At 51.9% G+C, this 27368-nt stretch overlaps 2 protein-coding genes across 3 annotated transcripts in view; one reads left to right on the top strand and one right to left on the bottom strand.

Moving 5' to 3' along the window:
* NUP37 (nucleoporin 37) overlaps window positions 1-26091 on the bottom strand; it is a 389676-nt gene extending 363585 nt beyond the window's left edge. The window contains exon 1 of the mRNA XM_069629932.1: window positions 25952-26091. The gene's annotated coding sequence lies outside the window, so the exon portion shown is untranslated. The remainder of the gene's footprint in view (window positions 1-25951) is intronic.
* A 244-nt stretch (window positions 26092-26335) lies between these two features.
* Window positions 26336-27368, top strand: part of PARPBP (PARP1 binding protein) — a 75600-nt gene continuing 74567 nt past the window's right edge. For both annotated transcript variants that reach the window (XM_069629929.1, XM_069629930.1), the window contains exon 1: window positions 26336-26431. The gene's annotated coding sequence lies outside the window, so the exon portion shown is untranslated. The remainder of the gene's footprint in view (window positions 26432-27368) is intronic.

Here is a 27368-nt window from a genome sequence, read left to right as displayed (position 1 = left end):
TTTATAACGCGCTTAATACCCAGGAGGTTTCTAAGTGCGGACCTGGGGATCGAATTTATATCGCTCGGTGTCATCTTGCTTCCAAGGCAAGCACATTGCCCCTGAGCTATCCTGCCAATGCTAGTAAGACGGTCGCCAATTAAAAAAAATAAAAATTAAAAAAAATTAAAAAAACAAAAAAACACATTAAAATAAAAAAAAATCCCACTGAAAAAACCACCAACGACTCACCTCCCAGCAATCTAGCCAAAATAACCAATCCCTCTGACCCGAATGCTTTCAGATTTACTAAAATCTCCATCCCAGAAACCGAAAAAACCATCGCCTCACTTAAACCATCAAATTGCAAAGGGGACAACTGTCCCCCCCCCCCCAGATAATCAAGGATGCTGCCAGGGACTTAGCCCCCTTCATAACCAAACTGATCAACGCATCCTTCTCCTCTAACACCATTCCAAGCAATCTCAAAGAATCATGGGTTCTGCCTCTCCTCAAGAAGCAAACTTCAGATCCCGCGATCCCTACTAACTACAGGCCCATCACCACGGTACCTTTCCTATTAAAGATAATAGACAGAGTAGCATACCTGCAAATCCAGCAATTATCTGGAAACCCACAAACTACTAGGCGTCGCGACAATCTAGATTCATGCCGTAACACGGCACTGAAACGGCCTTTATCGATCATAAAACCCAAATCAATGAGATCAATGACAAAGGAAACACCGCCATGCTACTCCTCGTCCTATCGGCGGCCTTCGACCTTGTAGAGCACACAGTCCTATGTGAACACCTGGCCTCGGCTGCACACTTCCAGAAGGACGCCATAACCTGGATCCAATCATTCCTGGACAATCGAACCATGAGAGTTTTCTCCTCACTAGCCTCAGCAGACCCCATCAAAATAGCCTGCGGTGTACCTCAAGGTTTCTGCGTCTCCCCCACCCTCTACAACATTTTTACCAGGCCCTTATTTGACAAGTTGGACAGATTGGGTGTCACATACACAAATTACGCAGTTGACACCCAAATCCTCATACCCCTTTCGGTCAACTTCGACTCAGATACTGCCCTGGTAAACAAAATATACCTCATCATTCAGTCTTGGGTGGCCACACATGGCCTATGTCTGAATGATGATAAAACCGAAATTCTGATACTCGGCTCCAACGGCAATCGAAAAAATCTCAGTTCCAACTACGAGGCCTTCAACATCGATGGCAACACTATCCCAGTAGCCAAAACAGTAAAAACCCTAGGCTTCCACCTTGACTCAGCATTGTCACTAAAAAAGCAAGTGAACTCATTAGCATCTTCTTCTGCCTACACGTGCAAGCTAATCAGGGCAAGTAGAGCCTTCCTCATCCAAGCCAGCTGCATCATCATCATCGCCAATGCCCTCATACTATCCAGACTCGACTATTGTAATGCCATGTACCTAGGAGCCAACAAATATATAACTGACAAACTTCAAACCCTGCAAAACAACACACTCAGAACAGCCCTCAACCTACCCTCCAAGGAACACATCTCCAATAAAAGAAGAGAACACAAATGGCTCAAAATCTGCGACCGCATCTCACTCAAAACAGCATTAGTCACTTTCAAATGCTTAAACAACGCAGCACCCCCCTACCTCACAGCCAGAATAGTAAAGAAAACCTCCACCCGCCCCACCAGAATGATTAACTCTCACTGCCTTCAAGTACCCAAATTCAAACAGAAAAAAACAAGCAGCAGTAGCTTCCCGGTCATGGCTGCTCAACATTGGAACGCACTACCACTCATCAGAACAGACCAATCCTACCTCAGCTTTAGGCGAAACATTCTCTCCTGGCTACGATCCAACGACCCCCTCGACTGAATCATGCCAACCTGACTGTATATCTGTACATTCCTCTAATTGACCAACTGTAATATAATTAACTGTATATATATATATATATGTAAATATGCCCTCTTCTCTCCAGTTCTTACGAAATGTAATGCTATGTTTTTACTCACCTGTACTTCATTCTGTAACCAAGCTTTTATGTAAACTTATTTTTCTGATCTCTGCTGCACCTTATTACCTCTGGGTTTTGCGCGCCATACCAAATAAACAAACAAACAAACAAAGTTATGTAGAATCCTATGCAGTTCCCTTAGGGAGCACTACAGAAGATTAGGACTACAGGTGTATATGCAATAAATCCCCTTTGGTATCAGTCTGTACTACACAGATTTAGTTGGTAGCTGTGGCTGAGCAGTCAGACTTATCTCAAGAGGGAGATGAGCAGTATTCAGGGTTTACACAATAGGACTGCAGTACTATGGAACAAGGAAACACTGACCAAAGCTTTGTATCAAAGAGAATATATATTTATTTTACACACTCTTAACTCAACACACAAATCACTTTTACTAAAGCAAGTTAAAACAGTCGTATACACAACTCCCTATTTAAATTGGAGACAAGTTTGAGCTGAGTGAAAACTGAGCAAAATGGCACAGTGTAAACCAAGCAGAAATGGCACTAACAATTTCTTCAGAGGGTTATACAGGGTTAGACTCCTAAACACACCAGCAACACTTCCCAATTGGATTGTGAACAAGTTAGGCAAGGTAGTACTTTAGCATAAGCAATACTCAGGTGAAAACCGAGCAAAATGGCACTTCAACAATATATAACGGGGAAGGAAAGGTGGTTATAAGAGTTTAGGCGCACCAACACATTTCTTGTTGAAAAGCAATCTAGAGAAGGCAGTTGCAACAGAATTAGCCAGAGTCAGTGGTACGAGGCAAAGTGCCCAGGTGTGATGTGGAAGCAGTAGCGGCCACCCTGGATCACGGTAGAAAGGAGGGGTTTGCGGAAGGAATCAGCTGGGTGCCAATGCTGGCCTTTAAGGGAAAGGAAAACAGAAAAAAGACTACAGATCTCAGAATGCCACACGGAATACCGCATCAGGGAGGGGGCCCACCGATAGGAAAAGAAAGGAAACTAAGGAAAGGGAAAACCGGGTTTCCTTATCGTATCAGACCCACTAGAACAGACATGAAGTACAGGGTTAACCCACAGCGGGCGGAGCAGGGAGGAGGTGGGCAATCAGGGTCAGGTGTGATAAAACCGTTGCTGGGAACACCTGAGGCTGATTACAGGGGAGGAATGGGGCAAAGGTTAAAAGCAACTCCAAGAGACTCAGAGGGGGTCTTCTCTTGCAGGAACAGCGCATGGCGATGGGCACCGCACCCGATTGGAGTGAGACCAGCGAGAGTATGAGTGGGCTTACTAGGAAGAAGCGGAAAACCCACAGATTGACACAGTACCTGGTCCGAGGCTCAAGTCAGCATTCCAGAGAAGAAAAGCGGCAACTGGAGGAAAAGTATTACGAGGTGTGAATTGTGGACAATTGCTATTTAACATTATTTCATTTGCCCGGCAGGCGAGCAGATTGAGGGGTGAAAGCCTATACGCGCCGGGGAAATATAAGAGACTATTTGGGGCTTATAAAAGTATAACCGCTGAATTGCAAGTAAAGCAAGTCGCAGCGCCAATGCCCGCGAGGTGAAAAGAACCGTCATCAGTTTGTCTGAATTCAATGACCTATGAAGTGTTAGTTGTGAAAATAAACAATTTTGAAAGAAAACCTTGTTTGTCTCCGGCTGACTACTTAACAGTGGTGGCAGAGGTGGGATTTAAGAGGAACACAAATCCCCATCAGCATGGAAGCCGTGATGAAAGCACTGGCTGAAGGCAACAGCAGCTGCAACAGTTAGTGCCAAGTACAAGGGCATCAAGCGCAAGCAGATCGACAGGCCCTACAGTGGCGACACAACGAGCACATCCGGCCATTCCACCTACCGTACTTCAAAAATACCAGGTAGGGGATGACCCCAGTTATTTCTTTGTAAACTTTGAAAGAATAGCCCGAGCAGCACAATGGCCACAGGACCGATGGGCTTTCTTTTTGTGCCCCTGCTTACTGGAGTGATGCAGGGCGCATATCAGGCGGCTAATCCCACAGGGGACACCCCATATGCGGACATCAAGAAATCAGTGTTGGAAAGACTGGGGATGGATGAGGAGTCCTATAGGCTCCAGTTTCAAGAGACCAGACTCAAACCTGGCGAGAGCCCCAGGCAATTGTTCTACCGCATCCAAGATTTAGCGGAGAAATGGCTACTACCCAACACAGCCACGATTGGACAGATTAAGGAAAAGGTGATGTTGGAACAATTCATTGACGCCCTGCCTAGACCCATCCAACGGTGGGTAAGGCAACATCACCACCTTACTCTGTCTGAAGCCATAGATGTGGCCACCGCCTATCAAAAAGCCGGAACACCCCGCACCTTCACGGCCCTACCAGCAAAGCCTCACCATGAAACTCCTATCATGCGCAGCAATTACCGGGGAGCCACCCAGGAACCACGAAATAGACCAGACCCTAAGTCCACCAACGGAACTAGCGTCCTAAAAGGACAGCCGCCCCTATGCTTTGAATGTGGGGAATGGGGCCATATAGCCCGGTTCTGTGCCAAAAAAACGAAGGCAGTACCAATGGACATTGGAACGTTACAAGCACCAGGATATCGGAAGAAACTGGCCTATGTGATAGAGGTAACGGTGGATGGACATCCCCAACCAGCCATGATGGACAGCGGTAGCAGACAGACGGCCGTTTGGCCGCATGCGAGTGAGCAAGACCCAGGAAAGGCGAGAACCATTGACATAAAAAGTGTACATGGGGATGTAAAAGGGTACCCTACAAAAGACATTGTGTTGGGGCTAGAAGGACAAGAGATACCAGTTAAAGTAGCCATTATTCCCACCATCCCAGCCCCGGTACTAATAGGGACAGATATTCCAGAATTCGACAAATGGTTAAAGGAAGCTCCATTTGCCATAAAAGAGATCGGGGTACCGGCAAGAAGAGTGAAAATGTTATAGACTGCGTCACAAGGACGTTGCGTACCTGTTCGTCCGGTTGAGGACCTTGAAGATGATGCCAGACTGTCAGGAGTCCTGCGGAGATGTGGTTGATGACGCGGGAAGCCAGCCCAGCTCCCGTCCGAGTGGATCCGGGTTGGAGGTGAACCAGCTCCCAACGCCACGGGTGCGATCTCCCCTGATTAGCGTGGCGTCAGGACAGTGCAAGCACTGACAGGGGGAGCCTCTCCAGAGGACGATGCTGAGTCCCAAGGAAGACTGGATCCGGAAGATGGAAGTCCCAAGGATCAGGTCACAGTGGAAGTTGTAAGAAGCTGGATCCGGCAGAGGAAGGTAGTGGTTGGCTCACTAGGAAGGCACCAAGGCAGAGGGAGGCAGAGCGGGCAGGCAGACAAGGAACAAAGGGCAAGGGCCAACTAAGGAACAGAAAGGGAACCACCTAACTCAGAAGGAAGGAAAAGGGAGCCCCAACCACAGGACAAGGAGAAGGGAGGACAGGACAACACAACCACGGGTTGTACCAGGAGGGTACCAGGAACAAGAAAGAACGGGAATCAGGTAACAGGTAAGGAAGGCACAAAAAACAGAAAACCACAAAAAGCCAGAGGAGGAGTATGGAAAAGAACAGGGAAAAAGGAATGGATATTGTCCTCAGACTGGCCAGTGGGGGACCATCTTCCCTCGTTCCGGACCGAAAGCGGACTGGATGAAACCCTAAAAAAGGGCCAGGGAGCAAGCACAAGCAATGGGAGGGACCCCAGTTACCACTCCATACTTCAAGGAAAATCAAGGGCTAATATATAGAGTGAACCGAGGCTCGGACAACCAAGAGAGGGAGCAATTGCTGGTTCCCCAGTCATACCGAAAAACTCTGATTCAACTAGCACATGATCACACAACAGGGGGCCATTTAGCAGAAAACATGACAGTAAAAAGGGGTGCTGCAGAATTTTTACTGGCCTTGAGTGTATGCGGAAATAGCCAAATATTGTCAGGAGTGTGCCATAGGTCAAAAAACGAGTCCTCATACACCGGCTCGAGCACCTCTTCAAAGAATGCCTCTGATTAAGGAGCCCTTCCAGAGAATAGGAATGGAAATTGTAGGGCCATTGGAGCCCACCAGTAGAGGGTTTCGGTTCCTCTTAGTGATTGTGGACTATGCCACTCGGTATCCCGAAGCTTTCCCTTTAAGGGGAATCTCAGCAAGACAGGTATGCAATGTGCTTTTTTTTAAAATTTATTTTTATTTTCCAAAAACTAAACAAACTTATGCATGATTGGGAAACAATAACATAATCACAATTAACCCCCCATTCCCTCCCTCCTAACTTGACCAAGTCCATTCTGTTCTGTGACACGATCCAAGTGTGTGCAGGGTTAATGTGGGCTGTCCAAGTCCTCACTGGAGGAGCTATCCCCCTTCGCGTAAAAAAGGCTTGTTGCGATGGCCACCCATTGTAATAGATCCGCAGAGGTGTCTAGTTTTTGTTGTCGTTGCGCCAGCTCCCAAGCCCGTTTAGGCTGCTGTCCATCTCCGGAGGTCCTCCCACCACGTGGAAACACTAGGGGCTCTGGAGCATTTCCAAGCCATGGCGATTCGTCTTTTTGCTAAAATATACATTAAGTCCTTAAGTCTGTTCAGAGGCTTGTTCTTTTTACCTTTAGGGTATGAGCCCAGAATGCACGCCTTAGGTGTCTGCACATCTAATTCGATATCTGCCTCTGCCACCCTTACTTTGATTTGCGTCCAGAAGGTTTGAATTGCTGGGCATCCCCAGAACATGTGTCATCCCCACACGGGGTTCTTGGCATTTGTGGCACATTGCGGCGCCTGCTCTGCTGAATCTTGAGGTAATGTCTGGGGTAAGGTATGCCCTGTTGATTATATAGAATTGTATGAGCTGCAAGTGGGCATTTCTAGATACTTTTTTGTGGTAGTGCGTTATAACCTCCCACTCATTGTCTTCGAACTGTGTGTCAAGTTCGAGCTCCCATTTGCTCCTGCTCCTAAGGTCTTGTTGTGTAGTACAGGTGAGCAAAGTTTCGTAGAGCCTCGAGGTTCCACGTCCTCCCTCTGCCGCACTCAACAGGTTCTCAATGACCTTGTGTCCGGTATCAAGGGTCTCCATTTTCGGCCAGCGTTTTGAGTGTCTTTTTACAACAGCGCTGTGTAGGAGGAACTGTCCTGTTGGTATCCCTGTGGACTCCTGTAGTTCTATAAACGTAAGGATACCCTGATCGTCTACCAGATCTCCCAGGGTGGCAACACCGTAGGTCTCCCATGTGTTCCTAATCACCTTCTGGCCCTCTGGACTGGATGTCATGATTACACTAATCGGGATCTGTGGGGAGTAAGGGTCGACCACTCTGGCGGCCTTGCAGGCGCGCTTCCATATCTGGGTTCTGAGGCGGATTAAGTGTGAATCTTGATGTCTGGCTCCCGGTTCGATCCAGAGTAGGTCCCCGAGTAGCTTTAGGGAGTTTGTGGGCTGCAGAAGGCGAGTGTCAGTTGTGGCGTCATCGGCCATCCATTGGATCACATGCTTCAGTTGACCTGCTATATAGTAAAGTTCAAAATTGGGGACCTTGAGGCCGCCTCTGTCATATGGCCTTTGAGTCGTTTTCAGGGCGACTATGTCTTCCATCTAGCCAAAGGAATTTTCTGCATAGTTGATTTAGATCCTTGAAGAATGGTTGCGGGATATTGTACGGGACATTGGTGAAGAAGTAAAGGAATCTCAGTAGTGCAACCATTTCAAGGAGCCCTGCTCTGCCCGCCACTGAAAGTGGCAGCTTCCTCCAGAAGTCTATTGATTTGACCAAACGCTCTTTCGCCTTCAGTGTGTTCAACGCGTGTTCAGTTTTGGGGTCTTGGTGGATCGTAATGCCCAAGTATTTGAAGGATGTAGGTTCCCATTTAAGGGCAAGAGTTGGGAGGTGTTTCTCTTTGGACTTACTTAGGGCTGCTAGGGGGTACAGGCATGACCTATCGTAGTTGATTTGGATACCTGTGCATCTATGAAACCCCTCCAATGTCTCCAGTATGTAGGGTAGTATATGTTCAGGGTCTTTTAGGTAAAGAAGCATGTCATCCGCATACATGGAGACTAAGTGGGTCATTCCGTCAATTACTATAACCCCGTCGCCATACTCCTGTCTGAGGTATGCCGCCACTGGTTCAATAGCTAAAATATAGAGCATAGGGGAAGAGAGGGCATCCTTGTCGTGTACCACGGGAGAGATTCCACTTGTCAGAGAAGTTCATGCGCACTCTGGCGGTAGGGTCTGCGTAGGTGAGTTTGACCCATTTAAGGAAGGCAGGCCCAATCCCCATCTTGGCCAAAGTGGCGTGGAGCCATTTCCATCGGACTGAATCAAATGCCTTGGAGGCGTCTAAGGACGCCACTGCGCATTTATCCGGGTTGTTGTCAGAGCTATATATGACATGGTGCAGTCTGCTAAGTTTTCTGTGATGGAGCGGCCTTGCACATACCCTGTCTGGTCGTGGTGAATTAAGAGCGGGCGGCTACCCTTAGCCTCCCTGCTAGTAGCTCCGTCAGTATCTTGTTATCCACGTTAAGCATTGACAGGGGTCTGTATGATCAGCATTCTGAACTATCCTTATTGGGTTTTAACAGGGGGGGGGTGACCGCCTCTCTCATGGGGTCTGGAAGGTGACCCAGCTCATATGCTTCATTGTACACTAGGGATAGCAGAGGGGCTAGTATATTCTCGTAGGTTTTATAGAACTCTCCTGGGAGTCGGTCGGATCCTGGTGCTTTCCCAGAAGGGAGCGATCTAATAGTGACCGCAACCTCCTCAGGGGTGATGGGGCCTGCTAGGGTCTCGGCTATTTGTTCATCAAGCTGAGGTAGCTTGATGATGTCGAGGATGTCCTCAATTTCTATGTCAGTGGGTGGTGAAGGGTTGGAATAAAGGACCTGGTAGTATTCTTTGAACGCTAGATTAATCCCCGTTTTTGTGTGGATGTTCTGGCTATTTGTGCCCCGGACTAGGAAAATGGGTTTCCTGGGAATTTCGCGTTTATAGAGCCATGCTAATAATTTCCCGGGTTTGTCGCCTAGGGCATGATTCCTTTTGAAATATTTTGCATAGCTTAGCTTCCCTAGTGACTCCCAGTGTGCTAAGCATGCTTGCTTAAGCTCTATTGTTTTGTTCATGTGGGCAAGGTCCGGGACGTTATTTTTTTCCAAGTCCCTCAACTCTTCTTCAGTGCGCGCCAGCAGGGACGTGATGGATCTTTGGGCCCCTCCAGTGGCAGCGATCATTTCTCCACTCATCACCACCTTGTATGCCTCCCATGCCGTGCTTATGTGTTGAACACTGTCCAAGTTGGTCTGCCAATAATCTGAGGTGCTCTGTCTAATTTGTTCGCAGAAGGCTTTATCTAACAGCGTTTCGCTTCTGAGTCTCCATGTAGGAACTGGGGGTCTGGGCGTGATTACAGTCCAAGTGGTCATCAGAGGGGAGTGATCATACAGCACTTTGGCCAGGTATTGTGTATCTTCGAACAGGTTTAGGTGTTCCTCACAGTGAATATGTAGTCGATTCTGGTGTGTACGGCATGTGGGGGAGAGTAAAAGGAGTAAACTCTGTTATCTGGGTGCTGCTCTCTCCATAGGTCTTTCAAAGTGAATTGGTGTGCAAGGGCATTCAATATTTTGGTGGGTGGGGAAGGGCGGACGGGTTTATTGTCGGATCCATCAATGCGAGGGTCTAGGGTGCAATTGTGGTCGCCCCCCCAAATTATTATGCTATCTCTGCATGGGTTCAGGCGGGTGTACAACGAGCGGAAGAAGAATGTAGCGTCATGGTTAGGAGCATAGGTGCTAATCAGGCAAAGGTCCCTCCCCTCGATGGTGCCTTGTATCAGGGCCATTCTGCCTTCGTTGTCCGTTTTAGTGTGGGTCAGATTGATGGGAATGGAAGGCGCAATCCAAATTAAGACTCCCCTATCATACGTGGAGCCCGCCAGGGTTCCCCCCCAGACTTTGGTCAGCGCTGTTAACTTGGGTGCATTTAGGTGGGTCTCTTGCAGCAGGGCAACTCCGACATTATGACGTTTCATGAATGTATGGACACAATGTTGCTTGACATAGCTGTTTAAGCCTCTGACATTCCAACACATAATTCTAACCTTGTCAGCCATGATCTGAGTGTAGTTGTGGGCTTGAGGGTGGCCCGTGAGGTAGCCCAATCGCTTGGTTTGGTAGGTTGCATTGCCTTGAGGGGTCTTGGTTTGCACCACAACTGTTCTGCAGATGATGGTCTTGGTACATTAGGTATATAACTTTAAATGGGTCCCCAGGGTGGGGGGCTCCCTTCCTCATGAATGTTAAACATTAACTTAACCCTTAACAAAAACAAGTCTAGCGAGGTTTCGCTCGTTCTGACTGCCCTGTTTCCGCTCCATTTGACCTAGGTCTCTTGGTGCACTACGGGCGGTCAAACTACCCAAACTATTCTTGGGGGCAGGAGTAGGTTGCTTCAGATGGTATCTATTGTGTAGCCATTCGTGTCTGGTGTGGCTCCAATTAAATTAAGGTTGCCGCATTACGTAGCATGGTGCGGTGTATCAGGTGTATGCTGCCTGGGGATTACGGGAGTAATTTCTCATGATGCCGTTTGCCGTGGTTTCCGCCGTTTTAGTTCCAGGTCTGGTATCTGCTCCCTGTCTATCCATTCGGTGGCTTCAGCAGGCGTGTCGAAAAAGTAGGCTCTGTTGTTATGCAGGACTTTTAGTCTAGCTGGGTAAAGAAGCATGTAGCGCAGGCCTGCGGTTTTCAATCTAGCTTTGGTGTGGGTGAATTGGGCTCTGCTTCTTTGGACTTGTAGAGTATAGTCTGGATAAATGTCGACCTTCGCGGAGTTTCTTTGTATACAGCCGCCTGATCTTGAAAAGGCAAGGATAGTTTCTCTGTCTTTGTAATTGAGCACTTTGGCTATTATCGGTCTGGGTGAGCATCCCGGGGGTGGTCGCTTGGCGAGGGATCGATGGGCTCTCTCTATGGTGAATCCCTGGGAAAATTTCCCTGCTCCGATTTCTTGTAGTAGGAGGTCTTCGACGTAATTCGTGGAGTCGCTGCCTTCAATACCCTCAGGTAGGCCTATAACTCTAATATTGTTTCTGCGGGCCCGCCCCTCTGCCTCATCAGCTCTGTCTTCTAGGTTTTTCACCTTCTGTGTTAGGGCGCCCACCTCTTTCAGGAGCTGGGTTTTTGACTCAGTATTGTCTCGCACTTGGGTTTCCAAAGCCTCCGTTCTACTGGTGATGGAGCGTACATCTTGGCGCAATAGGTTTTGGTCAATTGCGACGGCGTCTATTTTGCTTTCCATAGTTTTCTGGAGGGTCATGATGGCCTCCAAGAGCTGCGAGTTCGCTGGTTCTGGGGGCTCAGTGTTTCGCATCTCGCCATTGGGGTTGCTGGCGTCTGGTCTGAGCGACCCAGTGGCCGTAAAGTTCTCCATGGTGGTTTGTTTGTGCTTGCTCCGTGCACCTTTTGTGGTCATCACTCTGGGGGCGGGCGCACCCGCCTGATCTATCTGTTGACTTGGCAGCAGTAGTTTTGGTGGTTTGCTTTGTGGCAAGGCCGTGTTTGAGCTTTCAGGGGCCCAATTGGCTCACTTATGTTGCGCGCTTCCACCTTTGGGATGAATTGGGAGGCCCAGCGTGGTGTAAGGGGTAGGAGCACTCTTGTGGCGTACTGGGAACTCGGAGTGAGCTCCTCTTGGCTTGATTGATGGGGGTGCCCCTGAGTTTCCTCTCCAGTGCTCGAGGAAGAAAGGGGGGGATTCGGCCTATCTCGAAACCCCAACTTCGCTTCTTTCAGGGCATGCGCTGCCCCCCCCCCCCCGGGCGGATCACCTCTGGTGGCCGACCCGTGCTGCTGTGGGTCGCGTAATACCCTGCATACTGTCCTGCGTGGGGCGCGGTATGTAGCCACGGGCGGTGTATTTTTAAGATCTGGGGCTCCGGCAGGGGCGGCACTGCGCATCAGCCGTGCAGGGGCTGTGTGTGTTGTCCACGGGGCTCCTTGCCGCTGACTCTGCACTCCTCGTCTTTTGGTCGCCCACTGGGGCTTATGGGGGCTTCAGCGCAAGGTCTATAGTGCGCAACTTCAGTTCTGCAGGATGCCCCCTCCCCACGGGGCCAGCCTCAGTATTCGCAAAGAGTTTTAGTGGGCCTCATGGTGCAGCTGAGTGCAGTCCAGTGCTGGGCGCAGCGTGTGGCAGCCAGGCGCGTGTGTCAGTAATTGGGGGTTATCAGTGTCTCTATACATTGCCCAGGGACGGCGGTGACTGCAGTGCTCCCTCCCTCCGACTCCTTACCCCTCGTCTGCAGGCGTCTCAGCAGTGCTTCCAGGTGTCCTCGCCCAGTGTCCCGGCCTCCTCAGCACAGTCACGGCGGGAGTGAGGTTTGCTTCAGGGCCAACTGCAGTGGCCGCGATGGGTCTCCGCTGGCTGCATGGGGCCGCCGTATGGACGGCCACAGGGTGTAATGCCCAGCGCTCGTGTGGGTCCGTGGGGGCCACGCCGTCATGCTATGCAGTGGCGCGCACGGGGTCCCCTCAGTGAGGCCTGCGCCTCGGGTCTTCCAGTCTCTTGGCGGGGCTTGTTCGATCACCAGCCTCGGCTTCCTGTCTCCATCCAGTGTGTTGCGCTGGGCGGCCATGGCGATCGCTACTCTTCTGGGGTTTATCTCCGGAGCTCTCCGCTTTGGCCTCCCGCCCCTCCACTTACTCTCGGCTTACAGCCGGCACAGCAGGCGTCTGCCTTGGCGCCTTTGACCAACGGCGGCGCAGGGCACAGGGGATTGGGTGCAGGTCCTTGTGTGCCTGGTTCGCTTTTCTCGTTGCCCGTAACTTAGGGCATTCGATCACCCCCACCGACCTCGGGTGCCCTGGGTCTAGGCGGGCTCGCGATGTCCTCGGTCTTGGTGCTGGGTCGAGCGAGGAGCCGGATCACTCGGCGACCACCATTATCTCAGGCACGTTGTTCTCCTTCTTACGGTGCGGCGACCCAACGGCAAGTCGTAGCCGTTCCAATCTTCTTCCACGGGTGCCCCAGGCAACCATTGGCATGTGTGGTGATTTTTAGTCGATTTTATAGTTTATGGCTTGAGTTTTCGGCATATCAGTGGACGCACCGAGCGGAGCTACACGAGACTCAACTTTCCTACATGGCTGCTAGCCACGCCCCGTCAGGTATATGATGTGCTTATGCCGTTCTTTGCTCGAGTGAGAATACCCATGGAAATAGTAGCAGATCAGGGGAGTAACTTCATGTTGGTAGTTATGAAGGAGGTGTGCAAAACCTTAGGAATTCAACACTTGAAAACCTCAGTGTACCATCCCCAAACGCATGGGCTGGTGGAACGATATAATAAAACTATAAAACAGATAAAAAGAGCCACCAGTCCCACAAGTTTGGGTGGGATCGGGTTTTACTGTGGGTGTTGATGGTACTAAGTGATACCCCGCAATCCTCAACCGGATACTCCCCTTTTGAATTGTTATTCGGAAGAAAGCCCAAATCCATACCGGGATTACTAAAAGACACCTGGGAACAACAGGAAGAAACCACGCTCACAGACTATGTTAATGAACTAAGAGAACATCTAGGTAAACAGAGATTTTGCTCATGAAAACCTGGGGAGGGCCCAAGAAAGACAAGAGAAGTATTATGATCAAGGGAGCCGACCTCGATCTTTTAAGGTAGAGGATAAGGTGCTGGTTTTACTGCTTACCCACACAAACAAAATGTTGGCCCAGTGGAAGGGCCCGTATAAGATAACCAAAAACCTGGGCCCGGTGAACTATAAGGTGGAACAACCTGACCGGAAAAATAGGATTTCAGAATTACCACATTAACTTGCTCAAGTTGTGGAAAGAAGAAACACCGGGCGTATAATGTGCAACACTCTCAAACATGTCAGTCCCAGAGCAAATGGTCCCCAATAGCCGTAGTAGCCTGCAAGATGTGGAAATGGGCGAACAGTTGAGTGAGACCCAAAAAAACGAATTATTGGATACCCTGAAACCGTGGGCCGAGATTTTTTCAGGAATACCAGGACAAACACATATGGCTACCCATTCAATACCCACAGAAGAAGGAAAAATTGTACGTCTCAGGCCTTACAGAATTCCAGAGTCAAAACATGGAGAAGTAGCCAAAGAAATAGATAACATATTCGAATTGGGGACCTTTGTGCCATCTAAAAGCGCATGGTGTTCGCACAAAGTCCTAGTACCTAAACCTGATGGTACTGCCAGGTTCTGTATGGATTTTAGGCAGTTGAACGCCATATCCCAATATGAAACCTACCCAATGCCCAGAATTGATGAACTGATAGAAAAGCTGGGGTCAGCAGCATTCCTGAGCACCCTGAATTTAACAAAAGGGTATTGGCAGATTCCCCTCAAACAAGCAGACCAAGAGAAACACGCTTTTTCGACCCCTCAAGGCTTGTTTCAGTTCACGTTCTTACCCTTTGGGTTGCATGGGGCACCGGCTACATTCCAAGCCTTAATGGATAAAATCCTGAGACCGCACGAAGAATATGCTGTGGCTTACTTAGACGACATAGTAATCTTCAGCCTTACATGGAACAATCACCTGGCACATTTGACCCAAATGACACAAGCGTTAAAAGCGGCTGGTCTGCACATTAACCCCAAAAAGACCAAACTGGCAGCACACACCACCAAATATCTGGGGTATGCAGTGGGAGGTGGGGTGATAACCCACTGTTGGACAAAATTCAAGCCCTACAGAAGCTGCGGCCTCCTGAAACTAGAAAATAAATAGGAGCCTTCCTGGATTTGTGGGGTATTACAGGAGATTCTTACCACACTTCTCTACCATAGCTGTACCCCTTACGGATACGCTGAAAACAAACTGTTACCTACAGATCACCCCGGAGGCCGTGCAAGCTTTTCAGAAACTGATCCGGATGATTTCCACAAAACCTGTTCTCCATTGTCCTGATTTCTCGAAGGAATTCTATTTACAGGCGGATGCCTCGGGATGTGGTTTAGGAGCTGTGTTGTCACAGGGTACGGAGCAAAACCTTTGCCCAATAGCCTTCATCAGTAGGAAATTACTTCCACACGAGATTCCGTACTCAACGCTGGAGAAAGAATGCCTGGCAATAAAGTGGGCAGTGGAGTCTCTCCGGTATTACCTACTGGGAAGACGGTTTACCATTTTTACCGATCATGCACCCCTGAAATGGTTAGCCACACAAAAAGACTCAAACCATAGGGTCCTGCAATGGTTTTTGACGCTACAGCCTTAACCAGTTTGTGACTGTTCATAAACCAGGAAAATATCAGATGGTGGCTGATTACTTGTCACGCGCCATGGACCTGTCCGAACTGCATGGGTCCTCGGGGGGGTATGTGATGTGGAAGCAGTAGCGGCCGCCCTGGAACACGGGAGAAAGGAGGGGGTTGCGGAAGAGATCAGCCGGGTGCCAATGCTGGCCTTTAAGGGAAAGGAAAACAGGAAAAAGACTACAGATCCCAGAATTCCACACGGAATACTGCATCAGGGAGGGGGCCCACCGATGTGAAAAGAAAGGACACTAAGGAAAGGGAAAACCGGATTTCCCTATCGTATCGGATCCACCAGTACAGACACAGAGTACAGGGTTAACCCACAGCGGGGGGATCAGGGTCAGGTGTGATTTATTTATTCAGATTTATTTAAAGCGCACGTCAGCCCGGGGGCATCGTGGCGCTGTTACATGAATACATACATAGTCTGGTTACAATGGAAGGAAGATGGTTACAAAGCAATTTTCATTACAGGAAGCATTTCGTATCGAACACTTTTCGTATCAGATGTGTGCGAGCTGAGGTGGGTGAAGGGAAGGTGGAGTTAGTTGAATAGCGTGGTTTTGAGGGATTTGCGAAAGAGATACAGAGATGGTTCTGCTCTAAGCGCGTTGGGGAGGGCATTCCATAGCTTAGGTGCTATGTGAGGGAAGCCAATGCCGCCGGCTTTGGCTCTTTTTACAGTGGGTACTTGGAGTTGGTTGGCGTGGTGACTTCTTCTGGGGCGGATGGAGGAGTTCTTGGTTATAGTCTCAGATAGGTAGGGGGGTGCTGTGTGGTTAATGCATTTGTGTGTGAGGGTGAGGATTTTAAAGTTGATCCTTTCCTTGACTGGGAGCCAATGGACGCGTCTTCTGGCCTGTGAGATATGGTCAGATTTGGGCATATGTAGTGCAGCACGGAGGGCATTGTTTTGCACTATTTGGAGCTTGTTTAGGTTTTTTGATGAGGTGCCTGCCAGGAGGGCGTTACAGTAGTCCAGTCTGGCTCCTATAGTAGCTCTGGCTAGGGAGAGGCAGTTGGGCGTGGTGAGGTAGGGTTTTATGGCGTAGATGAGTTTGGTAGTCAGAGCAGAAGCTGAGGCAATGGCGCTGGTTTGTCTTGTCATTGAGAGTGTCGCGTCAATGTAGACTCCTAAGGTCTTGACGGCAGAGGAGACAGGTATACTAATACTGTCGATGATCAAGTGCGAGTAATTGGGGCTGAGTTTGGTTAGAGTTTCGTTACGGGCTAGGATGATGATTTCGGTTTTGTCTCCGTTTAGGCAGAGGCCATTGATAGCCATCCATGTTTGGATAGTTGAGTAGATTTTGAGGAGGGCTTCTGAGTCAAGGTCGTAGTCTCCAGAGAGGGGGAGGAGGACCTGCGTGTCATCAGCGTAGTTGGTGTACGCTATGTTGAGGGAGTCCAGTAGGTCAAAGAGGGGTTTGGTGAATAGGTTGTAGAGGGTCGGTGCGGTGCAGGACCCTTGTGGGACTCCACAATTGATAGTGGTGGGGGGGCGCTATCCTGGTCAGAGTACACTTTCATGGCCCTGCCTTCAAGGAAGGATGTGATCCATGTGGTAGCCTTGTGAGAGAAGTGTGCAGCATTGGAGAGGTGCGTTGTGAGAATGCTGTGGTCGACCAAATCGAATGCTGCAGAAAGGTCGAGTAGGAGGAGGAGGGCAGGTTTGCCTGTGTCCATTATTTTAGTAATCTGATTTTTTAAATCTAGAAGAGCAGTTTCAGTCCCATGGCCTTTGCGGAAACCTGACTGTCTTTTGCCTAGGATGGTGTTTGTTTCCAGGTAGTGTTGGATTTGATTGTGTGCAGCTTTGTCCAAGATTTTAAGGAGAAAGGGGACGGTGGTGATGGGGCGGTAGTTGTTAGGGGAGGAGGGATCAAGGGAGGGTTTTTTTAGGAGCGGGCGGACCCAGGCTTCTTTTAGGCATTGTGGTACACTTCCAGATGTGAAAGAGGCATTGATAAAAGCCGTGATGATGGGGGTGAGGTATTCTGCACTCTCTTTGATTACGGAGGGTGGGCAGATATCCCCTTTGCAAGTGGAGGGTTTGATTTTTTTAAAGGAGGTCATTGACTTCCGTCTCCGAGACTTCTCTGAAGGCAAAAAGGGGTGTTTGTGATGGGGAGTTGTTGGTGTGAGGTATGGGCGGGCAGGTGGGGGTGTTGAGAGCTTTGCGTTGGGAGGCTATTTTGTCTTGGAGAGATTTAACTTTGTTGAGGAGAGCAGCCTGGATGCCTGTACACCATGCTTCATCCTTGATGATTTTGTCTGGGCTAGAGGCTGGTGTGGTGAGTTCTTTGAATATGGAGAAAATTTCTCTTGATTTGGAACTGGCATTAGTGATTCTCTGGTTGTAGGATTCGGATTTAGCAAGGAATATGGCTTTTTTGTAGGTCAGAGAGATCTCTTTAAAGTCTTTAAGCGAGGATTGATTAGGCGCTGCTTGCCACCTGGTTAGGGCTTTGCGTTTCTTGGTGCGTAGGACGGATAGTTCTTCAGTGAACCAGGAGTTGCAGTGCATAGATTTTTTCCCTTTTTTTTCTTCTAGCGGGGCAATGAGATCGATGGCTTGAGTGAGTGTGCTGGAATAGATGTTGGCTAGAGATGTAGGGTCAGTGGGGAATGGATGCTTGAGTTGTGAGGTATCAAGGAGAGGGGCGAGGTTGGCAGCAGTGAGTTTTTTGGAGCTTCTTACTTTAGCGGGTGGGGCATGGGTTAAGGTTTTATGAGTAGGCGTGGTAGGAATGGTAAATTGGATGAGGTGATGGTCCGTCCATGGAAGTGCTGAGATGGAGGTAATTGCCGATGAGCAGTTGTGATCAGCTAGCCAGTCAATGGATCTGCCTTTGCTGTGAGTGGGTGCAGTAACTTTGTGTTCGAACCCCATGTTAGATAATTCTTTGGCTAAATTTGCGGCTACTTTGTCCTTCGGGTCAGCTAAGCCAAGATTAATGTCCCCTAGTAGGATGCTTTTGAGGTTGTTGCCTATGTTTTGGAGGAGTTGCTTTTGGTAGTCAAGAGGAGATCCTGGTGGTCTGTAGGTGATAAAGAAGTTTATGGTGCAATTAGGTGAAAGGGCTAGTTTGGCAGTGAGGAGATCGGCGTTATTGTCCCATTGTTGATTACACATTCTTATGGAGAGGGTGTCCTTGAAGATGAGGGCTACGCCGCCACCACTTTTTAAGTTTTTACGGTCCTGTCTAAGGATGGTATAGTTTTCAGGGAGAGCGAGGTGAATGGAAGGACTGGAGGCTTCATGGAGCCAAGTTTCGGAAATGGCAAGTATGTCGAGATTATGGGTAGAGATAAGGTGATTGATTTCAATGGCATGGGCATGGACAGAGCGCGCGTTGATGAGGGCGCATCTTAAGTTTGGATGTAGAGTGTGTGTGTTGGTGGTGCTGGGGGTGGGCGGTGTGAATTTGGGTGTGTGAGGCTTGGGCGTGGCACATGCAGCGTGATGAGAGCTAAGGTAGTGAGCGTGGTCAGGGAAGGAAGTCTGGGCGGCTGATGTATGGGTGCGAGAGCTGAGTCTGTAGTTCCTAAGGAATGTGGAGTGTGGAGTACTGCGGAGAGTAAGGAGGTGTTTAGTGCGAGTTCTCAGTCTGCAGAGCCTGAGGTGGAGTGGGTGGTGTCCGACCGGGTCGGTAAGGGAGTTGAGTGTGGGATGGAGTGCAAATGACGGTGTGTTGTGTATGAGGTCTGCTGGAGGGGTGGGGCAAAGGTGGGCATGTTGGTCTAGGTGCGCATGCAGCATGTTGCAGGTGGCCAGAAAGGAGAGGGATGTGAGAAAGATGGAAAAAGTGGAAGGGAGGTATGTAGGCGCTTTGGGGCGTGGGCTAGGGGGCTGCATTGGTAAACAAGGGATGTACATGTAAGTGTGCAAAAACGCAGAAGGTCAGATCACAGAGTAAATCAGGACAGTTTGGGGCAGTCTGTATCACAAAAGAGCATTTTGACCAAGGGGCACAACACAACTGAAATGTGGTCTGTAGGCGACCAAGGGGCACAACACAACTGAAATGTGGTCTGTGGGCGACCATAGGGCACAATACAATTCTAGACTGGTCTATAGGCGACCAAGGGGCACAACACAACTGAAATGTGGTCTGTAGGCGACCAAGGGGCACAACACAACTGAAATGTGGTCTGTGGGCGACCATAGGGCACAATACAATTCTAGACTGGTCTGTAGGCGACCAAGGGGCACAACACAGCTGAAATGTGGTCTGTGGGCGACCATAGGGCACAATCCAATTCTAGACTGGTCTGTAGGCGACCAAGGGGCACAACACAGCTGAAATGTGGTCTGTGGGCGACCATAGGGCACAATACAATTCTAGACTGGTCTGTAGGCGACCAAGGGGCACAACACAGCTGAAATTTGGTCTGTGGGCAACCATAGGGCACAATACAATTCTAGACTGGTCTGTAGGCGACCAAGGGGCACAACACAACTGAGATGTGGTATGTAGGCGACCATGGAGCACAGTATATTTGTGGTTTACCGTGAGGCACAGCACCAGGCATAGCATGAATCATATAACAATCAAAAGCACAACATAGGACAATGGGTGTCTGGGCCAGGGCAAGGGGCATAGCACGTGACAGGGGTAACAGGGGAGCACTACTGTAGCTAGTTATAGCATAGCAGTTTAACAGTAACAGTACTCACGTGGATTAAAGTCCAGTAAATAATCTATCATCCGCGTACAATGCGTTAAAAAGTTTTTACCTTAAGAAGCAGTAGCTGATAAAACCGTTGCTGGGAACACCCGAGGCTGATTACGGGGGAGGAGCAGGGTAAGGGTTAAAAGCAACTCCAAGAGACTCAGAGGGGGTCTTCTCTTGCAGGAACAGCGCGTGGCGATGGGAGCCGCACCCAATTGCGGAGAGTACGAGTGGGCTTACTAGGAGGAAGCTGAAAACCTACAGATTGACGCTGTACCTGGTCCGAGGCTCAAAACAGCATTCCAGAGAAGAAAAGCGGCAAAACGGAGGAAAAGTATTACAAGGTGTGAATTGTGCACAATTGCTATTGTTTTATTTTGTTTGCCCGGCAGGCGAGCAGGTTGAGGGGTGAAAGCCTATACGCGGCGGGGAAATATAAGAGACTATTTGGGACTTATAAAAGCATAACCGCTGAATTGCAAGTAAAGCAAGTCGCAGCGCCAATGCCGCGAGGTGAAAGGAACCGTCATCAGTTTGTCTGAATTCAATGACCTTAGAAGTGTTAGTTGTGAAAAGAAACAATTTTGAAAGAAAACCTTGTTTGTCTCCGGCTGACTACTTAACACCAGGTTCAAACGGTTCTAGTAGCTGAGGTCAAGTCTTTGTTTAACGGTTGAAAAGGAGGGTGCAGAAGGTAAAAAGATAATGTTAGACGATAGGGACGGCCAGCCCAGAAGGTAAGTAAAAGATTTAAAACACCTTTAGCAGTACCCAACGAAACGGGAGGCCTGGCGGAACAATGTACCTTAAAAGTGGAAGAGGCTCCTGCGTTGCCGGTAGTTCGGGAGATCCAGCAGAGGAAAAAAGAGGCTCTTGTCATGGAGGAAGGTTTGAGTTACTGCACTGCACAGGGATAAAGCCAGCCGCAGTGATGCCAAAACGGAATAAAAGGTACGTTCCCTTAAATCGTGGTAGTTGTGGACAGGTGCCTGGCTATCCGGTCTCCTAGTGCTTGGCACTGGCGATTCAACCAAGGCAAGTCCTGGAAGGCGATTGGTGAACTGGTTGGCCCCACCAGCTCAAGGGAAGAAGGTTCTTGCAGGTGAAGATCTTCTCTTGTCGTTGGAGAAAAGTGGTGCGGATCTGCAGCAGGGCTTCACTGGTGGTTCAGTCGTTTCAGAGGCCTCGGCTTCTCTCCACTTTGGATTTCTCAGGTCCAGTGGCGACATCTTGTCCTCCAGTCCTCAGATCCCTGCTTTTATGCAGAAAAACCCCCATTCATACAGCCTAGCTGTCACTCACACAGCGGGGTGGTTATCCTGGCGGGATAACCCTCCAGTCTATCAGGGCAGAGTGTGACTTGGGTTGCTTAGGCAACCCTGTCCAGGGTGCCTACTCCCCCTCCCGCACATCCTGTCTACCCCAGACTCACTGGCACCTGAAGGAGGGCTTCTGTCCAGAAGCCTGCCAAAAGGACGAACAAAGGGCTCTGACCTCGGTTTGTATTACAGAGAGCGACACAAGAAAGAAATATTATGAAAGATCTGGTTAAAAAAAAAACACTGGAGTTAAGTTAATATTAAAATGACCCGGCGGTATGTTAGAGGCCGTCATAAAAAGTGGTAGCCTCAACAATGGGAAAATCCCATAGGGGAATATTCGCGGTCGAATATTTATGGTAGTAACCACTGCCACCAGCCAGAAACTTTGGAGAGAGGGACTGGACAGTACCCTCTCGAAAATTAACACCAGGCAAAAACTATTAACCCTTCCCAGTACCTCCATTGTAAGATGGTTTGTACTGGTTTTGTTCACAACTATTGACTAGCAAAGTCAATGGTAACTTTGCATGCCCTGGGAGACAGTAGTCAGTCCCAGGGTATGGAGTCTATGTTTGGGGGTCACTAAAAGAGTCTCACTCTTAGCAGGAGTAAAAAATAAACCCTGGAAATCCAGCAAAGCTGCTGGGGGACTCTATAGGTAAGGGAAATTAGCCTTTTAAGAGAATTCTCCCTAACAACAGATATCCTCATCATCGGTACACTTGCACCTTCCTTTCATCCTCTGGCCAGCCTCCCTTCGCCCTCTTCCTGCCCCCACCTGTGAGGATAAACACCTCAGGGTCATCTCCGACTCCACACCGTCCTTCTCTCCTCACATCTTGGATGTCTCTAAGAAGTCACACTACCAACTGCACCTCTTCAGATGTATTCTTCCTTTCCTCACCTTCCCCCAGAAGCTCACTGTCTCCAGAGCTCTGGTTCTCTCCAGGCTGGACTACTGCAACAGCCTCTTTTTAAATCTGCCTGCTTCTACTCTCCGCCTTCTACAACACATCCAGAAAAGGACTGTGAGACGTGTCCTTCGCCTCAAGCGCAGGGATCGTATCCCTCCAGCCCTGACATTTCTCCATTGGCTGCAAGTATCAAGTTCAACACCCTCTACATTGTCCACAAGGCCTTCTGGGACCTGGGCCCTCAATACCTTTAACTCTCTTTTCGGAAATATCTTCCTACTCGAGCTCTTCGTTCCACCACTTCCAACTCCCTCAGGGTCAGTTGCTTCTCAAAGCAACAAGTTGGTGGTAAATCTCTTTCCTGTGCTGGGGCTTCCCTCTGGAACAGCCTTCCTGCCTCTCTGAAACTTGAGGAGAACCATCTCTGGTTCTGGAAGCACCTCAAGACCTTCCTGTTAGCTTCTGCCTTCTCTCTTCCCTGCTGAACTCCTAGCTGATACTGCACTGGTCACGTGGCTACACTCTCATTTCGGGCACAGGACCCTGCCCGCCCAGTTGCACCCCTGCACTTGGGTCTGTATCTGCAACCCTAGAGTCTCCTCCTTGACATTTATTGGACACCTGCTGTCTGTACTTAACCCTTGCCATCTGCACTACTTGTTTTTGATTCCTTGTACGCCACTCCTCACACGTTCCCCCTCCCCGTTCCCCTGCACTTGTGCTATATCAATGTCCCTCCATTGCCTCGTCGCGCCTTGAAACACTTGTGTGTTAGAAATGCCATATATCATGATTGATTTTCACTTATGAATTACTAATTTAAAATGTACTGACAATGTATTGCTCCAGATCTCATTTTTTCAGATATCACATGAAAAAACCCAACCCAGGACTTCCCACTGAACCCGAGAGGATGGAGTGAATGGGACTCAAGTCTCAGGGGTGCAATGGTCACGCGGAGGGATAAAGTCTATCAGCAAAAAGAAGAAAGAAGAGCCTGTGGGGCAGTGCTCCGGGCAGCTGAACTGTAAAGTGGGTGGTGGGCAGCAACTTACCGCGCTAGTGCCAGAGCCCGCCTGCTGCCGCGTGGCCTCTGGTGCTGCGGGACAGAGGGGGGGTCTCGGGGCCACTGCCAGGGAAGCTTGAATTCTGCCCCGCACCCACCACCAAAGCCCCCGTGTACCAGCCACTGTTTGAAGCGCCACGGGCAGCCTAGGTCTGCAGGGGTCTCCCGGGACTGGGTGTGCATGCATGCCTGGGCATTAGGGGGAGGGTCCCTGGGCATCAGGGCGAGGGGCATCAGGGGGGAGGGCCCGTGGGCATTAGGATGAGGGCTCCTGGGCAGCAGGGGGAGGGGCAGCAGGGGGAGGGCCCCGGGGCATTAGGGTGAGGGCTCCTGGGCATCAGGGGGAGGGCCCCTGGGCATCAGGGTGAGGGGCAGGGGCCCGTGGGCATCAGGGGGAGGGGCATCATGGGGAGGGCCCCTGGGCATCAGGGCGAAGGGCATCAGGGTGCGAGGGGCATCAGGGGGAGGGGCATCAGGGGGAGGGCTCCTGGGCATCAGGGTGTGAGGGGCCCCTGGGCATCCGGGTGCAAGGGGCATCAGGGGGAGGGGCATCAGGGGGAGGGGCCCGTGGGCATCAGGGGGAGGGCCCCTGGGCATCAGGGTGCGAGGGGCATCAGGGGGAGGGCCCGTGGGCATTAGGGTGAGGGCTCCTGGGCATCAGGGGGAGGGCCCCTGGGCATCAGGGCGAGGGGCATTAGGGCGAGGGCCCCTGGGCATCAGGGGGAGGGGCATTAGGGCGAGGGCCCCTGGGCATCAGGGGGAGGGCCCCTGGGCATCAGGGGGAGGGCCCCTGGGCATCAGGGCGAGGGGCATCAGGGGGGAGGGCCCGTGGGCATTAGGATGAGGGCTCCTGGGCAGCAGGGGGAGGGGCAGCAGGGGGAGGGCCCCGGGGCATTAGGGTGAGGGCTCCTGGGCATCAGGGGGAGGGCCCCTGGGCATCAGGGTGAGGGGCAGGGGCCCGTGGGCATCAGGGGGAGGGGCATCATGGGGAGGGCCCCTGGGCATCAGGGCGAAGGGCATCAGGGTGCGAGGGGCATCAGGGGGAGGGGCATCAGGGGGAGGGCTCCTGGGCATCAGGGTGTGAGGGGCCCCTGGGCATCCGGGTGCAAGGGGCATCAGGGGGAGGGGCATCAGGGGGAGGGGCCCGTGGGCATCAGGGGGAGGGCCCCTGGGCATCAGGGTGCGAGGGGCATCAGGGGGAGGGCCCGTGGGCATTAGGGTGAGGGCTCCTGGGCATCAGGGGGAGGGCCCCTGGGCATCAGGGCGAGGGGCATTAGGGCGAGGGCCCCTGGGCATCAGGGGGAGGGGCATTAGGGCGAGGGCCCCTGGGCATCAGGGGGAGGGCCCCTGGGCATCAGGGTGCGAGGGGCATCAGGGTGCGAGGGGCCCCTGGGCATCAGGGTGCGAGGGGCGCCTGGGCATCAGGGTGCGAGGGGCGCCTGGGCATCAGGGTGCGAGGGGCATCAGGGTACGAGGGGCCCCTGGGCATCAGGGTGCGAGGGGCATCAGGGGGAGGGCCCGTGGGCATTAGGGTGAGGGCTCCTGGGCATCAGGGGGAGGGCCCCTGGGTATTAGGGTGAGGGCTCCTGGGTATCAGGGTTCGAGGGGCTCCTGGGCATCAGGGGGAGGGTCCCTGGGCATCAGGGGGAGGGGCCCATGGGCATCAGGGGGAGGGGCATCAGGGGGAGGGGCCCATGGGCATCAGGGCGAGGGGCATCAGGGTGCGAGGGGCCCCTGGGCATCAGGGTGCGAGGGGCCCCTGGGCATCAGGGTGTGAGGGGCATCAGGGGGAGGGCCCCTGGGCATCAGGGGGAGGGCATTAGGGTGAGGGCTCCTGGGCATCAGGGTGCGAGGGGCATCAGGGTGCGAGGGGCATCAGGGGGAGGGCCTCTGGGCATCAGGGGAGGGCATTAGGGTGAGGGCTCCTGGGCATCAGGGTGCGAGGGGCATCAGGGTGAGGGGCCCCGGGGCATCAGGGGGAGGGGCATCAGGGGGAGGGGCATCAGGGGGAGGGCCCCTGGGCATCAGGGCTAGGGGAATCAGGGGGAGGGCGCCTGGGCATTAGGGGGAGGGTCCCTGAGCATCAGGGTGCGAGGGGCCTCTGGGCATCAGGGTGCGAGGGGCCCCTGGGCATCAGGGTGCGAGGGGCCCCTGGGCACCAGGGTGCGAGGGGCCCCTGGGCATCAGGGTGCGAGGGGCCCCTGGGCATCAGGGTGCGAGAGGCCCCTGGGCATCAGGGGGAGGGCCCCTGGGCATCAGGGGGAGGGTGCGAGGGGCATCATGGTGAGGGGACCCTGGGCATCAGGGTGCGAGGGGCCCCTGGGCATTAGGGTGAGGGCTCCTGGGCATCAGGGCGAGGGGCATCAGGGCGAGGGCCCCTGGGTATTAGGGTGAGGGCTCCTGGGTATCAGGGTGCGAGGGGCTCCTGGGCATCAGGGGGAGGGGCATCAGGGGGAGGGGTCCATGGGCATCAGGGCGAGGGGCATCAGGGTGCGAGGGGCCCCTGGGCATCAGGGTGCGAGGGGCCCCTGGGCATCAGGGTGCGAGGGGCCCCTGGGCACAGCCGGTGCGTCCCCGTGAGCTGGCACAGGAGGCGGGAAGAAGGCAGACGCAGAGCCATCCCCTCCCAGCTGAGCAGTGCGCAGAGGAGCGGGGTCACACTCACTACAGCCCCGTGTTCCATACCTGTCCCGCACAGGTCCCCAGCAGCCAGCGCCTGAACCCTCCGGAGCCGATCACCTGGAAGTCTAGCATGCAGAGAGGGAAGAGAACACACCGGGCGCCATGGCGGGGTCAGGCACGGGCCGCTGTCCAATCAGAGCTCTAGAGGAGTACCACTCACCGCCTGATGTCAATGCGTCCTGCCTGACCCTATCATGGCTCCCCTTTGACACTCAGTCCAGCGGCGGGTGAGGAAACACTAGAGCGCAGGACCCGCTACTCCCAACATGGCCGCTCCGGCGCGCGGCCCAGTGTGTGTCTGGCTGACCGAAAGAGGCGGGGCGAGAGGCTCCGGGCGCTGATTGGACAGCGTCCGGCCAATGGCTGTTCAAATGTGTTTAAATCTCCCCGGGGGCGGAGCCTAGGTGCCGCTGCCAGTGTTGTGCGGCCAGAGCAGGTGTGAGCAGAGCGACCCCCAGCATTGCACCCCCGTATTATCACCAGGTGAGGTGAACCCCACCAGAGCCGACGCTGCAGTGCTGCTGATTCCAGTGAAATGGCACTGGCCTCGCACACGCGCCGCCCCGTGGCTGCTTGTTTATTTATTTATTTATTTATTGATTGAGCGCACACACAGCGCAGGGGCTTCGTGGCGCTGTTGCAGGCTGACAGTCAAGTTGCAATGTGTCGGCGGTGCAGGTGTCGAGCAGAGTGCAGGGAGTGACCCCAGCACCCCTTCATGATTCACCCAGTGCTGGGGTGTTCCCAGTGGCCTGGGGCCCCCCCACTGCCTGGGCCCCCCCCACCCCTCCTGCCACCTCCAGCAGCCGGGAGTGCCACTGTGTGGCTGCAATGAAGGGGAGCGGCGCCTCCTGCTTTTAGGCTGTGTGACTTGGTGGGTATATGGGCTTCTTATAATGGGGTCTGGTGGCGCGGGCTCTTAGCATTTTCTGTGAGAGATAGGGAGTGAGGCATTTATGGGCAATGGAAAGGGTTTGAATAGCACACGCTCCTTGATGGACAGTCAGTGGTTGACTCTCCAGGCAGCCGCAATGTGTTCCCTTTTTGGGATGTTCAGTGCTGCTGCTTGTGCATTATTTTGAATGATTTGCAACTTCTGGATGGTTTTAGTGCAGGTGCCAGTGAAAAGGGCATTGCAGTAGTCTAACCTTGAGCCTATGACAGCTCTGCTGATGGCGAAGCAGCTGCCAGTGGACAAGTTGGGTTTGGCTGTGTTCAGTAGTTTGGTCGCATTGGCTGCTGGAGTAGTGATAGCAATGACCTAGTGAAACAATGAGGGTGGCATCCAGGTACACCCCAAGGACAGGGGTCCGGATGTCATCAATAATGCATGCTGAGTATTCAAGGATTTCCATTTTATCTCTGGATAACTGCCTCCTGTGCCTGGATGGTGGAATATGCTGCCTTCAGGGTCTTGGAG

This window comes from Ambystoma mexicanum, chromosome 12 (genome assembly GCF_040938575.1).
Source record: "Ambystoma mexicanum isolate Mex_15411 chromosome 12, UKY_AmexF1_1, whole genome shotgun sequence".
Classification (NCBI taxonomy): Eukaryota; Metazoa; Chordata; class Amphibia; order Caudata; family Ambystomatidae; genus Ambystoma; species Ambystoma mexicanum.
Note: the sequence above shows the minus strand (reverse complement) of the source record. Positions and strands in the feature narration are given on the sequence as shown.